The sequence below is a fragment of the Loxodonta africana genome, chromosome 10 (genome assembly GCF_030014295.1).
Source record: "Loxodonta africana isolate mLoxAfr1 chromosome 10, mLoxAfr1.hap2, whole genome shotgun sequence".
NCBI lineage: Eukaryota > Metazoa > Chordata > Mammalia > Proboscidea > Elephantidae > Loxodonta > Loxodonta africana.
This window is the reverse complement of record NC_087351.1, coordinates 75488205-75502329: the sequence shown is the minus strand read 5'-3', so window position 1 is coordinate 75502329 and position 14125 is coordinate 75488205. Positions and strand designations below refer to the sequence as shown.

The 14125-nt window shown below is 36.7% G+C and overlaps 1 protein-coding gene across 3 annotated transcripts in view; it reads left to right on the top strand.

The window, feature by feature from the left end:
• The window catches only part of PPP2R5E (protein phosphatase 2 regulatory subunit B'epsilon), a 166726-nt gene that overhangs the window by 3188 nt on the left and 149413 nt on the right, over positions 1–14125 (top strand). The gene's annotated exons all lie outside the window — the stretch shown is intronic.

Below are 14125 nucleotides of genomic sequence, written 5' to 3'. Positions count from 1 at the left end.
GCTTTACGTTTATGAATAGGCATTGTTTGAAATGTATCAGAACACAGCTTTTATATTGTGCAGACTATAAAACTATCCATGTTTAAGGTGGATTTTTGTCTGCCGAATATGTAAAGAGTGGGGAGAGAGGGGACACGAACTGCACAGTGTACTTTAGTTGCTGGGAGGAAATTGGACAACCTGGTTTGCTAGTTTGTTAATGCACATTGATTTCTGTAACAGTTTTGTGAAATCATAAGGTGTTCCAAGAAAAACTGGAGCTTGATTGGAAAAGGTCTTCAAAATTTAGCCTAGGATATTTCAAACTTCTTTTTTTTCCCATGTGAACTTTTTTTTTTTGGTAAAGGGAGGGAGACTCATAAATAATATTTCAGTGTTTATACCTGAAATTGGTGGAAACTAAATGAACATTGGATACTGTAAAGATGATATATGTACCAGTTTGTAAAGATGAGCTCTTATGAGTTTTGGGGAGAAAATTTTGGCTGAAGATTTCGTTGGTTGAAAATGAAAATACTGTTTATGAGATTTTGGAAGAAAAAGGAAGGAAAAACTCTAGAGATGAAACTAACCACGTTTGACCTACAAAATTGGGGGCATATTGACTTCTTTAGTAATTTATTTGATCTGAAGTAGACATCTAATAGGTATTGGCATCTATATCTGGTAAAGAACTTTATTCTGAGGAAGCAGATTAAGATTTTTAGGATTATATGGAATTTTAAACTTTATTGCTACCTTAATTTCCTGGCATGCAGAGTAAATGTTTAAATTAGAACTTAACTGACCAGTCATTGCTAGAGTATTTGTTTTGTGGTTGTGAAACAGGCACGCATGAGCAGAATTTGGGCACATGTCTTAATATTTTTGTTATCCTTTTTTTTCATTTCTTAAGTGAAGTCAAGTTGTATTGAAAATTTTCCAAGAATTCTGCTTTCCAAGAATGTAATTTTTGTGAACTTAAATATTGTGCCAGCATGGGAGATTTGGAGAGCAACAGGACTGTATAAAACTAGATATATCCACAACCCTAATTTCAGAATAGCTAAGAAAGATTCTTGTGTAGTAAGCAGATTCTAGGTAAATATTTTGGAAATCACTCCACAGATTTCCATATCTGTCTATAGAGAAGTACAATCAGATATAGACTTCAGAAATGTATATTTGCTCTCTTGGTTTTTATAGTGAATGCAGAGTTTGTTAAATGACATTTGTTTTTCTTACAGTAGATTAACTTTTGCTTGTATGCTGCCTTCTCACCAACTTTAGGAAATTACTTTTGGAATATAAAGAAAATATAGGAAGAATTTCTTTCCCAAGATTTTTTCCCTCCCATTGCCTTAGCATTAATTGCCAGAATAAATTGTATGTACCTGCTGAAGGACAGTTATTGATTTAATTTTTCTGTAGTATTTCTTTGACTAAATTAGAAGATTTGGGTTAATTTTATTTGGGGTACACTATAAATTGTAATTAAAGTTGCTTAAAGAAAAAGGTAAAAAAAACGCTCTCCGTGTCTTTTTTTCAGGTAAGTTTGAAAATGGAAATTGTGTAAACATAGTAATTGTATAACTCATCTTTTTCATATGTAACTTTTGACAGTGCAGAAATTAGGTATTTAGTAATGATCCCTCTTGGGTGTGTGTTATCTAAGTGTTTATTGAATATATCATAATATTTGACAAGACTTGTGAATTCTTATCATTTTAAAAGTCTCTTTACTTGCAGAACTGTAACACAAAGTGAAAATTTCATCCATTTGCCTTTTTTTCTAATGGGTGGGGTGGGATTTTGATGTTTGTATTAATTATGTTATCTTCTACAGAAAGCACTAGTATGCAGTTCTGTAGAAGTATGTAGTGACCTGCCTTTTCCCCAGCTATGTGTAATGAAAATGTAGGATGAACTTGGCAAATATAGACATTTGAATTTTCTCCGCCTTTATTTACTTTGAAAATGCTTTAAGAGTCCTAAAATCTTTGAGCCTGAAGGGCTCTTACTCACTTTACTGATAAGGAAAACCCAGTTGAGGCTTAGAGCCTTATGTGCTTGATAAGAAAAGTGAAGACTTGGATGCCTTGCTTGTGCCTACACAGCAGGACATGAAGTCAGCTTTGACAGTTATCTGGCTGTCACTTAATAATGACAAACTAAACACTTAGGCAGACACACATGCTCTCACACACATACGCATTTACAATAATTGTAAGTAGTGGTAGTATCTGGTTAGATGATTTATGTTCTCTCTCCACCCATCCTCCCATGCTGTATTTTCTTTTCTCTTTGACTTTAAAAAAGACTCTTTAAAGTTAGATTTGAGTGAAATTATAAGTTTAGATTTGGGTAAAAATTTTTTGAAAAATACCAATTCTTTGAAGATAGAATTATCATGAAGGTGATGTCATTGTTTCTAGCCTCACAATTCATTCCAGATTTCTGAGGTGTTTTGCAGATAGTTTGGGCATCCAATATTAGATATTCCAAAAGCTATGATGACTGGTGGCACAGTGGTTAGGGGCTCGGCTGCTAACCAAAAGGACAACAGTTTGAATCCATCAGCTGCTTCTTGGAAACCCTGTGGGGCAGTTCTACTCTGTCCTGTAGAGTCCCTGTGAGTCGAAATTGACTCGATGGCAATGGGTTTTATGATGACTGGAGGCACCAGTCTTTGCCTCTTGGTGTTGGAATCTTCAGACTGCTACTAGCATTGTGTTTCTATAACACTCCTTCTCTAATGAGAGCACTTTTTTTTTTGTAAAATTTTTAACCATAGGCTTAAGATTCAGCTTACATTTTTTATTTCTTTTTAGGGTGACAGTTGGTAAGGATATAAAAATTCTAATTTGAAATGATATTTGTGCCTTTTTTCTATTTATTGAGTGGGATAATTCTTCTGGTTCATCTAGATCTGTCTTGGGAAATGTAAAGCAGGAACGTGCAGTATAATTCCAAATTCTTATGATCAGCGAATGCTCTCAAGTGTATTCACAATAAAAATAGTCTTTCAGAGGAATAATGTTGTCTATTTTAGTGTTTACCACCCTCCTTGTTACTTTGTGATACAGTGTCTCATGGGGAAATGTTCGTGAGCTTTGTTGCCTGCAAAATTCCTGGTTTTCTCCTTAATAGTTGTGTAGTTTTGGGCAAGTGAATTAACTCCTGAGAACCTTGGTTTCCTTGTTTATAAAACAGGGTAATAATAATAATAATAAAAAATAGATGTGGTGGTGTCACATTCAACAAATACTAGCTTAACTGAGATTTTTAAAAGTTAGAATATGAATACTGTTGAAGTATTACTTGACTTTTTATATTTTCCTGGCAAAAAGTTGAAAATGGAAACCTCTTTGAAAATTATGAAATAAGAGAATAGTTTTGCAGTCATGAACCTTTTGCAACCCTAAAATCAAAGAAACAGTTGGCAGACATATTGAATTTAGTAGAATAGCTAGTCTAACCATCTTTATCTGGAGATTTTCACCTACTGCTGTGGTATCCTGCTACATTATTTAGCGTGATGCCTTTTTTCTTCAAACTTACTCATTTTTTTGAATCAGTAACACTGTCACATCGTTCAGATTTCAAAAGGTACAAAAGGATGTATAGTGAAAAATCTTCCTCCCAACCCTGTTCTAGTTCCCTGCTCCCTTCACCAGAAGTAACCAGTCATAATTTCCTTGTGTATTAAGCGTAAAAACCAAGCTCGTTGCTGTCGAGGTGGTTCTGACCCATAGTGGCCCTGGAGGACAGAGTAGACCTGCCCCATAGAGTTTTCAAGGAGAGGCTGTTGGATTTGAACTGCCGACCTTTTGGTTAGCAGCCATATCACTTAACCACTGCACCACCAAGGCTCCATGTAGAGATTCTTAAATCCAGGATTGAATTTTGAAATGAAGCAAACAGGTCAAAATTATGTGCACATTTGGCACGTGTATATCCATATCTTACGGGAAGAATTCTGTAGCATTTTGCAGATTTTTAAAGGTGTATCAGACACAAAACAGATTAAGAATTATTGATACAATTTTTACCTTGGATACATGAAGGATGTTCTTTAGGCAACGAAATATGTGTGTGTATGGTTTTTTTTTTTTTTAATTCATAATTTTTTTCTGTAGGGTTTTTAAATTTTTTCTTTTTTATTATCTTTTTTAATTGTACTTTAGATGAAGGTTTACAGAACAAACTAGCTTCTCGTTAAATAGTACACATATTGTTTTATAACACTGGTTAACAGCCCCACGACATGTCAACACTCTCCCTTCTTGACCTTCAGTTCTCTATTACCAGCTTGCCTTCTAGTCCTTACCCCTGGGCTGGTGTGCCCCTTTAGTCTCGTTTTTGTTTTATGGGCCTGTCTGATCTTTGGCTGAAGAGTAAACCTCGGGAGTGACTTCATTACTGAGCTAAAAGGGTGTCTGGGGGCCATACTCTCAGGGTTTCTCTGGTCTCTGTCAGGCCAGTAAGTCTGGTCTTTTTTTGTGAGTTAGAATTTTGTTCTAAATTTTTCTCCAGCTCTGTTCGGGACTGTCTATTGTACAGTGGTGGTAGCCAGCACCATCTAGTTTTACTGGCCTCAGTCTGGTGGAGGCCCTGGTAGTTGTGGTCCATTAGTCCTTCTGAACTAATCTTTCCCTGTATTTTTAGTTTTCTTCATTCTCCCTTGCTCCAGTGGAGTATCTTAGATGGCCACTCTGTATGTGTATAGTTTTTAAAAATAACTATAAACTTTACATTTGATCTGGAAGAACATCTTCAAGTTAAAAGGTGTTAAAAGTTAACCTTTGAAGCAGTGTGGTGATATCTTTCTTGATCTGGTAAAAAACTAAGTGCCACCGTACAACATTTTCATGTGTGAAATTTTACACTCAGTTCTAGTTGAGAAGTATTCATTCACTTTTAGGCGGGAATATTTTTTATTTATATATCCTAATAGTTTGCTTCTGTAGCGTAGAGAAAAATCCCATACAGTGTCGTATGTGGGCCAACAGAAATGAAGAGTAAGCATCCCTGACTTATCACTTGGAAGTAGGGCAACAGCTTGCATTTATATTCCATTCCGTTTGATAATCACTGCCTAGTTCTTAACCTGAGGTTCATGGATTTCTGGTTGGGAACATGCATCATGGACGGACTCAGGGATCCAAGAACCTCCTCAAACGATATGCAATGTTTCTATGTATGTGCATGTTTTTGGAGGAGAGAGTTTGTTGCATTCATTAGATCCTCAGAGATCCAACGCTCCCATTCTTGCTCTTCTCTCCATAGTTAAGAGCTTTTGGCTTAGACTGAAAGATTGGAAGTTATTGTTACTATTAGTATTTTCTCAGTACCCTGTTAGCTGTTGTGTATACACATATATATGCATTGAGCCTCTGCCATAAAACATTGTAAGCTGTAAACTGAATTCATCATAATATGAGTCCCTCCAGGATGTAATCAAGCCAGATGAGTCTCCTCATAAGGTGAGGTGGTCCTTTTCTACCTATCACTTTCTTCCCCTGACTCATTCAAGTTTTAGCTCACATGGAACCTCCTTAGGGACCTTCCCCAATGACTCTTAAAAATAGTCTTCTTTGAAGTTTCTGTTACCCTATTGTTTCTTTTATTGTACTTATAATCTGAAATTATTTTACCTCTGCATGTTTGGTCACTTGTATGTTATCCATCTCCCCTCTCCCATTAGAATATGATCTTTTTTGGGTGTAGACATCTTGTCCCTTTTATCTCTAGAGCTTAGATCAGTGCTTGCTGCATAGTTGGCATTCAATAAGTATTTGTTAGTAAATGAATGAGCATTGTGCTTTGACATCTAGCACACAAATACTAGTACACCAGTTACCTGATTCATGGCAATCCCATGTGTATCAGAGTAGAACTGTGCTCCATAGGATTTTCTGTAGCTGATTTTTTGGAAGTAAATTGTCAGACCTTTCTTCTGAGACACCTCTGGGTAGACTCGAATGAACCTACAACCTTTCGGTTAGCAGCTGAGCACAGTTAACCATTTGCAACAAGCAGGCACTCCATATAAGTAGTATAGGCACTTATTTTTCATTTATAAATGTTTAAGAAATTTTTTCCAGAATCCAGTCTCTGTAAACTATATTTCAACTTGTAACTTACACAAAATTATAAACTTTTCTACTGAACATTTTTTATTTTTAAAGAATCAAATTGCTGAGTGGCCTTGTGCCCTGGTAACTTTGCATATTTCAGGTTACAAAACAGAAGTGCTGTCTTATGGCGAGAGGATGGAGTAGATTTTATGTTGAAATGCTAAGAATGACTCCTTTTACTTTGGGGATTTATCACTTCTGTTTTTTGCAAGCGTTAAGATGTTAAGTACAGTGAAATCCCTTTTTTCCACTGGTGTTTGGGGACTGAATTATAGGCTAATCAGGTTACCAGACTTTCTTTCTTTGTATGGTTTAAGAGAAACTGGCATATTTTAAATGTAAATAATCCATGTGATATATTAAAGGAACAAAGATCAACTAAAACCACTTGTAAGCATTTCCCATTGTAGTTTTCCCTGTAATTATAACAGTTTAATATTCTTCAACTCCTACAATATACCCAACACTGGGCTAAATATTTTACCTGCTCTATGACATTTAATCCTCACACTGACTCTATGAAGTAGATTCTATTACTGTCCAATTTTAGAGATGAGAAAATCATGGCTTAGAAATCACATAGCTGTGAATGGTGGACCCAGAATTCAATAACTTGAGTATGCCCCTTATATGGATACATTCGTGTTTATACATTATATACATGTGCTATTATACAAATATGTATGTTAAAAACATACACAAACATAGAAAATTTAAAAGGATGATATTGAAAAATAATATGTATAGATGTTCTAATACTTAATTTCCCCCCACCAGTTCCCCAACAATTTGCACTGGCACAGAGCAGAGATTTATTTTGAGATTTTCCTTCAAAGAGCTGAACCATGAATACGAGTTTCTCTTTAGGTTTGAGCTGTATTTGTTGAAGATTTGAATGAGAAAACTTATTTTTTAGTTTGCCATCTTAAGATTCTCGTGCAGGGTTTTGAATTTATTGTACCATAAAGAAAGAAAAATGTGAATTGAGAATTTTGCCAGTTTAAGGAGTATCACAGGTGGTTCTTCGTCAATGGCTCTTACCATGTGGTCTTTGGGTGGGTTTCAGAGGGCCCTTGACCCTCCTGAAATTCTAGACAGTGTTTTATGTCTTTCTGCAGATTGATATTTTCTTGAGTGAAGTGTTTATAGCATTCATCTGACTCTCAGAGAAGTTTCCCCAAAGGTTAGGAACCAGTGCTCTGGGTGGTGGGCGTCAGTTTCCTTACTCAGAGCAGAGAGGAAGAATTTGTCATGTAATGCCTCCCTGTGGGAGGGAGATCTCATGACAAGACGTTTCTTCTCCTGCTTTTCTCTCCTGATGTTTAATTCTCTTTGACACCAAACAGAATTTTAAAAGATGTTTGAAATTAGAAGTTACCACATTACTCCAGTGTGGTGGTTTTAAAATTTTTGATCAGTGCCATTTGAAAAATTAAGATGTGTGAATATGAGTGAATAGGACTACCAATGGTAAAATTGAGTGTATCTTTGAAAAAGTGTTTTTTTTCTGGAACAGCTGTGGATCTGGAGGAAGTTGGGAGGAGAAGCCCTTCAGGTTGTCTTTGCTAGTGAAGGAATAGTTCAGTAACCAGTGAAGAAGAGAAGCAATATCTGTTGGTTCTGCCATGTGCCAGGCAACGTTCCACGTGGTATCTCATTTAAACCTTCCAGCAACGCAAAGAGCAAAGGATGTTTGCTCTTGTCTAGAGACAAGTAACTTGCCTAGTCCTGCAGAGAGAGCCAGGGTTGGAGCCCCGGTCTGTCTGGCTCCAAAGCATGTGTCTTCTCCATTACATATGTTAGCAATAACTGAACACAGGTGTGAACTGGAGCTAACGGCGAGTTCGCTCAGGCTATGCTTGCATGATTTGCTGAGTGAATCATCTTACTGCCTCTTTGCAAGAACCCTGAAACTTGTGAGGAGATGCTAGAGAAGAGAAAAAAAAGTGGAGGAAAGGAAAGCAAAGGGAGCAACCAGGTCAGCAGCAGCACTGTGGGTCGTGACACTGACCTTGGATGCTGGGCTCCTTGAGATCATCAGCCGGTGCAGCCATGAGGCGGGACAGGACAAGAAGAATAGCTGGGTACCTCATGATGTTGGGGAGGGAGAAGGCACCTCTCTGTACCCCTTTAGGACTCAACACTGTCATGATAAAGGTATGCATTTAGGGTTTTAAATAGCCGCGGGTATTTAGGGTTTGGTGAATGTTGTAGCATTCCTGCAATGGAGACCTTAATGCTCATCTTTCCATTTTTGGGGGGAAATAGTTAAAAGGTTATGGGTTCAAATCTAGACTACAATCCTAACTTTGTGAACTGAAGTCAGTTATTTAACTTCTTTGAGGCTTCAGTTTTCACTTTTGTAAAATGAGACTCATAACTCCCATGGTGGTTGTGAGAACTAAGTAGGATAGTGTGGGTAAACTACCTGATGTGTGGTGGGTTGCTTAATAAATATTTATCCCCTTATCTGTCTGTTTGCCATTGATCTTTCATAGAGTCAGCCCTGTGAACTCAGATCTTGTTTCAGAATACACAATGTTGTGAGGGAACATACCTGGCAAAAGTTCATCTGTTATGTAGGCACCAGGAGAGACTTTCATCTTACAGCAATGTTAAATTTTAATGTAATTAATTCAGAGTTGCTTGTGCCTGGAGCACTGTTCAAAGTAAAATGTTAAAACATTAAAAAGAACGTGGAGAAAATTGGGACTTAATACTATTTCAGGAAAAGTACTGCCTTCTAATAAAGAAGATACTGGCTTTGGAATTAGCCTTTCACTGAGATGCCCCCAGAAGACAATATCTGGAAATGACAGGGGATACTCCCCATCAGCAAATATAGTGAGAATTCAGAGTGGGTTTAGACTCCTAATGAACTATTTTATATTATAAGGAAAAAAACCCCCAAACAGAAAACCAAGCCAGGTGCTATCCTGTTGATTCCGACTCATGGTGATCCCATGTATTTCAGAGTAGAACTTTGCGCCATTGGATTTTCATAGCTGGGACCTTTTGGAAGCATATTGCCAGGGCTTTCTTCCAAGGTGCTTCTGCACGGTTTCAAACTGCCAATCTTTTGGTTAGCATTTAACCATTTGTGCCACCCAGGGACTCCTTATACTAGAAATCACAGCTATTGCATGTCCTGTACACTATGGGCACACAGTACTTATTATTTTTTGAATGAGTATTTTGAAATCAAGAACATTTATAGCAAAAGTGAAGAGATTTTTAAGGATAAGAAGGCTACTCCAACCTCTGTCTTACTAATTTTTCAGAAAGATAGCCATGTATCACTATTGAAGAAGATCAGCATTTTCCCCTAATTTGTGAGCAAAAGTCAAAATGACTTTAAAGCAAATTGACACAGGGGACTTCTTAAAGTAAAAGGAAATTTCAGGCCCTCCTTTTCTGCCCAGTTCCCATATAGCCATCTACATTTGCCTCTTTGACTCTGTCTACAACTAACAGAACTAACTGGTGTTTTTAGCGGTGACTGGAATCATCTAGAAATAATGTTCATTTCACCTTAAGAAAGCTTGAAGATATTTTAATAAACGGTTAAGATGTTCTAGAACTCAGTAGTCCCAGTCTGGGGTGTGGCTGATCTGGAATGTGGCTGGATCTTGGGAGGAGATTTGCCTATAAGTTTTTCAGATTTGAGGAACCATGACATAAAAAGTTAACCTCTGGCTGCTCAGAAGACTTTGCAGGACACTACCCAGAGTCAGGCATTTCTTAAGGATGTCTGGTAGTATATTATTGTATTGAAATGTATGTCTTAACATTGTGAAAGGCATTTCAATCAATTGTGGAGTTTATTTAGGGTTTTTTGGTTTAATGGGATGTTTGATAAATGGTATATATTTTAGACACATCTGGGTTTAAGAGAGTACTCATATTTTTGAATTATGGCGAGGCTTAAATGAAATAAATTGTGTATAAGTGCTTTTCAAAGTGTGAAGCAAACGGCTATGAAAGGAGCCTGGAAGTGATCTGGCTAAATCAGTCTCTTCCAACCAGAAAATAAAACCAAACCCGTTGCCATTGAGTCAACTCTGACTCATAGTAACCCTATAGGACAGAGCAGAATTGTGCCATAGGGTTTCCAAGGCTATGATCTTTACAGAAGCAGACTGCCACACCTTTCTCTTGCAGAGCAGAGCGGCTAGTAGATTTGAACCGCCAGCCTTTCAGTTAGCAGCTGAGCACTCAACCACTATGCCACCAGGGCTGTTTCTAGTCTCCTCCAAGGACCTGAAATTGTCATTTTTTATAATTGTTCCATTGGGTTGGCAGTCCAGTCCAATTCATTCATTCGTCCATTCATTCCTTCATTCATATTCATTGAACAAATTTCTGTTGTATGTTGCACCAGACACTGCCCTGGGAACACAGTGATAAGCAACAGAGAATTGGTTTCTGTTTTCTTTCGGAGAGATAGATATTAATCAAGGAGACAACAATATAATTCCAACTGTGATAAGTGCTATTGGAGAGAAGGGGTGGCCATTCAGGGGAAGCTTCTCTGAGGAAGTGATGTTTAAGCTGAGATCTAAAGGCTCGCCGGAAGGCTGATGACGTTCTTCTCAGAAAGGCTATTGTACCTGGCAAGATACTGGATGGGGCTGTTTAGGTTATGTGTGTGTTTTGGGGGGAGGGTGGGGGCACATTGTTCAGAATGGCCAAGGAGTTTGTCCTTGATCCTAAGGACATTTGTACACACCCACAAATATATAACCACAGAATATATAAATCACTCATAAATCACCCCTACCCAATCGTAAAGAATAATATTTCTCCTCTGTTTATATATTGTTGTGCTACATTTTGGCGCGGTGGTTAAGAGCTCAGCTGCTAACCAAAAGGTTGGCAGTTCGAATTCACCAGCCATTCCTTGGAAACTTTATGGGGCAGACCTACTCTGTCTTGTAGGGTCACTATGAGTCGAAATTGGTTTGATGACAATGAGTTTGATGATTGATGACATTATAGTGGAAGATTATTTTATGATAGTCTTATTGCAGAAGCTGGAATTAAAAAAAGTTCATTTAGCCTGGTAAATTGCTGTTCGTCATAGTTTATGATACGGAGGTTTCTTTGAAAATAAATCACTTTGTCATTGCTTGCTTTTGTTTTTATATTACCAATTTGCTTTTAGGCTACAGGTAGTCCCCGACTTACGATGGGGTTCTCTTCTGATGACTCTGTTGTAAGTTGAATACCTCACTTAAAAAAATTTTTTTTTCATTATTATTGCCTTTTGTTATCAATATCTGTATAAATTTGATCTTTGTATGTCTTTAGGGGTTGGCAGGAGAATGATAACATCAGCAAATGACAAGCTGCAACATTGTATGTAGTACATGTTACTAATGACAAAACGTATGGAAAAAAAAACTGGATGTTTGTAAGTGTGGTTCATCGTAACTTGAATACATCCTAAGTTGGGGACTACCTGTACAAACATGAAATGTACATGTAAAAAATATCAAGCCTCTTCAAAATTGTGAATGAAATCCATCTGTAGGTCCAGCTGTATGTTCTATAGATAACATCGTATTATTAAAGTCCATGATTTTAAGTTTTTACGTGTTTTAATTCTCAGTTTAATGAACAAACTACTGCTTGGAATAGTGGGAGACATAGTACAATAGCTTTAATTCATTAAGACAATAAAAGTTTGGAAGATTAGAGCTAGAATTACTGTTAGCACCAATTGTAAAACCACAGTTAGGTAAAGCAGTTAACATTGGAAGTGTTTTGGTTACTGCAAAGATTGGAAAAATAAATAATTGAGAGTATTTCAAATTTGACAAATTGAATGAAATTAAAAATTGAATCCACCTCCTTGCCACTTGCTTATTTAAAAATTTCCTGAGCTATTATGATTTAAATTATTGAGGGTTATCTTTGTTGCATTCTGCGGGTAGTGAGAATTGTGTGGAGTGCTTTTTAGTACCAGCATTTGAAATGGAACTAGATTTGTGACGGTTTATATCAGGAGAAAAACATCTGTGAGTATCTCAGACTCGGACCTATGGAAGACTACAACAGAATAAAGAAATGACTCTAGACTTCTAACAGTCAGTGCTTGAAATGACTACTCTTACTACCTAAATGATTAATGAATTTCAGAATTATTTTAGAAGAATTTCATGGTTAAACAATGTGCATTTCTGTAAATGTACATCTATAATATTAAAACAATCTAGGTGCAGTTATATTTCTTCGTAATTTTACTTAATGAGATAGTCTTTTTGTATGTGTGTGTGTTAATGTAGAACACTTACCTACATTTCTTGGCCAGAAGGGTATCCCGTGTTTTTTGAGCAGGGCTGTTTAGAATTGTGTACTATTCCTTAAGAGAATAATTTCTTTATATCAGGGTATAGTATTTAATGATTGATACTCATTTCTCTCCATAAATACAAGGATAATTGAGGAATTCACTTCTTTTCTTAGTGTGACAGCCAGGAAGTTACACTTGATGCATTTGGAGAAGTAGTATGGGTATCAGATGAGAGATCGAGAACCTTCCCATAGGGTTGTTGTGAGGATTGAATGAGTTAATATATTTCAGGGTTAGAACGGGGCTCAGCTCATGGAAAGTGTCATATAAATGTTAGCTTTCTTTGGCATTATTGTTGTTGTTATTATTTACTTATAAATACTGTTTATTAATTGAGTCTTAGGGCTTGGATTTCAAGTGGATCTTACAAAGACGATCTCTTTTTGTGCACTTATATTTAGGGAAGTGGGTGTTTTTTAAAATTTATTTAATCCATTCATAGACTGTGTTATTTCTCAAGTAAGACAGTTTATCACTGTATTCTTCACTGTATATATTACATTTGCTAATGAACTTTAAAAAGAATTTTTGAGGGAAGTAACATTTGGAAGCTGTCAAAGTCAGTATATCACCGAACCCAAGGACTACCTTGCCAAGTGTGAACTGCATTGCTTTATGACAGATGTTAAAGCTTTTTGTTCACCTGTCTTCCCCAGCTGGTGTATGCGGTGAGTTAGAGGGAACGTGTGTGTGTGTGTGGGGCAGGGTGGGTGGGACGGTTGGACATGTGTGAAGATACCGGACATCATTACTGTGAAATATAGGAGGGGCTGTCGGTGGTTGCTAAGTGTAGTTAAGAGGTTAGTGGATGCTATCTGGACAAATAGGAAATAGCTATTAATCTAACTTTTTCCATTAAGTGGGAGAATCGAAAAGTCTTAAAAAATTCTAAGGAGGTTGCTGCAGGTTCTGCAAATGTGTCTTCAGAGTAGGTGGCTTAGAAAATGAATTTCGTGTGTTACACGTTTTTCCTTCATCTGTGTTTTTACTTAGAGCTATTTTTATGAACTGAAATTATGGATTTGTTGTTCATGTGTAATTCTGATTTGTAATAAAACCTGTATTTGGTCTATATTCAGACTTTAAAAGTTTTCCCCTTACTTCCCCCTCATGGGAAGCTATGGTTTTTACAGTGTTCAAACCACCCATTTCTTATATTTAAGATAATAGGTATCATCACTGACATGAAAATGTATTCACCCTAGTGGTTTTTTTTTCCTTTCATAATGAATTCAAATAAAATAAGTGACTGTGGTCGATAATTTTCAAAAAGCAATATGCACATGTATTTGAAGTAATGAGGTCGACCTGGGCTCCAAGAAGTCACTGGCAGTTTGAGTTCTGTAAGTTGTAACTGAACTGGAATGTGAATTAAAATAGCCTCTTCCCAGTTGTCTTCTTTAACTGGTAAGCACTGATATTCCTGCTCTACTTTGAGGTCTTATTTTTTACAGTACAGATTTAAAAAAAAGACTCAAAGACTGAAAAACCAAAGCTTCAGTTAAGAAACGGTACTTTAAGGAAGTATATAAACTGTTTAACTTCAGCTTTATTATAAGCTGGAGACTTTGTTCCCTGTGGTTGTTGTTGTTCTCCCATCTCTTTAAAAATTTTTTTTTGATATTTATTTCTTTCCTTCTCTTTGTATTTT